Below are 1,443 nucleotides of genomic sequence, written 5' to 3'. Positions count from 1 at the left end.
TCTTTCTTTCTTTCTTTCTTTCTTTCTTTCTTTCTTTCTTTCTTTCTCTCTCTCTCTCTCTTCCTTTCTTTCTTCTTTCTTCCTTTCTTTCTTTATATTTGATCTATCATAGGTCATTGTAGAAAAAGAGGGAATTTTGTAAAGACACTAAAAATTATGGACATGAGTTGTATTTTATACTCTTCAATCTCAATTGGTTAAATGTAATTTATATAAAATCGTGTAATTAAAAGTAAAGAGTGACTCACTGATGAAAAGTATTTCTTTTGTGCTTTAGTAACATCTAAGTACTAGAAGTCAAGGTTTTTGATACTAGATTTTCCTCAGTTTTGCAGCAGGATATTGAAAGTGTTATATCTTTTAGTTTTTCAACTGTAGATTGAAACAGTTGCTGTTTATCTGTCTCAACTTTGAAGAGTGTAAGAACAGGCTAGTGGAAGAAGGCAGGCTTGAGTGATCAGCCATTGTGGATGTCCTGGGTGTAGTTAGTATTGAGACACTGGAAGTTTAGAGGAGAATAGTGGAATGTGAAAGGAAGGAGAAATGTTTGCTGGGGTGTTGTGCCATTCATTGCAAGCTGTTATTAGTTATTTTTTCATGCTATCTTGACAAAAATAGATGACAAAAGCTGAAAACTTAAAAGAATACTATTTCATGACATGGAGATAATATTAAAAATTCACAATCTAGTATCATTAAATAATTTTTTTTTTTTTAATTTTTGTGATACAAGGACAGAAAAACTATGCAGACCAGGGGAGAATAAGGAGACTTGAAGACTAAAACACCTTATAGTATACTGAGCAAGTTCTTAGAATGGAAAAGAGACATGGTAGAAAAACTGGTTAAAAAAACTCTGCATGAAATCTGAAGTTTAGTTAATAATAATAATTGTATCTTTTCTTTCAGTCTGTCTGTCTTTTTTTGTTGTTGTTTTTCCATTTTTCCTTTTGATCCAGGGTCTTGTGTAGCTCAGATTGGCCTTAAATTTCCAGTGTAGCCAAGGGTGACCTTTGTTTCCTGTGTGCTGGTTTTAGAGATGTATGCCACTCTGCCCAGCTTATGCACTTCTGGGGACCCAGCCCAGGTCTTTAGACATGGTAGGAAAGCAAGCTACCAACTGAGCCAGATCTCCAGCCCAGTAATGCTGTTGTTTTGGTTTTACAAGTATATCGTGGTAATACTAATTTTAATGTTAGGAGAAACTGGGTGGGTGGCAGTTAATTTATAAATCTAAAATATTTCATACCATGCAGTGGTGGTGCACTGTACTCAGGAGACAGAGGCAGGCGGTGAGTTCAGTGTTAGCCTGGTCCAGAGTGTCCAGTGCCAGAGTGAGTTCCAGGATAGCCAGGGCTAAACAGAGAAATGCTGTCTTGAAAACCTAGATAGATAGATAGATAGATAGATAGATAGATAGATAGATAGATAGATAGATAGATA

General features: G+C 35.4%; 1 protein-coding gene across 1 annotated transcript in view; it reads left to right on the top strand.

Moving 5' to 3' along the window:
- Positions 1-1,443, top strand: part of Golm2 (golgi membrane protein 2) — a 41,119-nt gene that overhangs the window by 30,336 nt on the left and 9,340 nt on the right.

This window comes from Psammomys obesus, unplaced genomic scaffold (genome assembly GCF_907164565.1).
Source record: "Psammomys obesus unplaced genomic scaffold, mPsaObe1.curated_primary_1811, whole genome shotgun sequence".
Classification (NCBI taxonomy): domain Eukaryota; kingdom Metazoa; phylum Chordata; class Mammalia; order Rodentia; family Muridae; genus Psammomys; species Psammomys obesus.
This window is presented reverse-complemented; position numbering and strand designations above follow the sequence as displayed.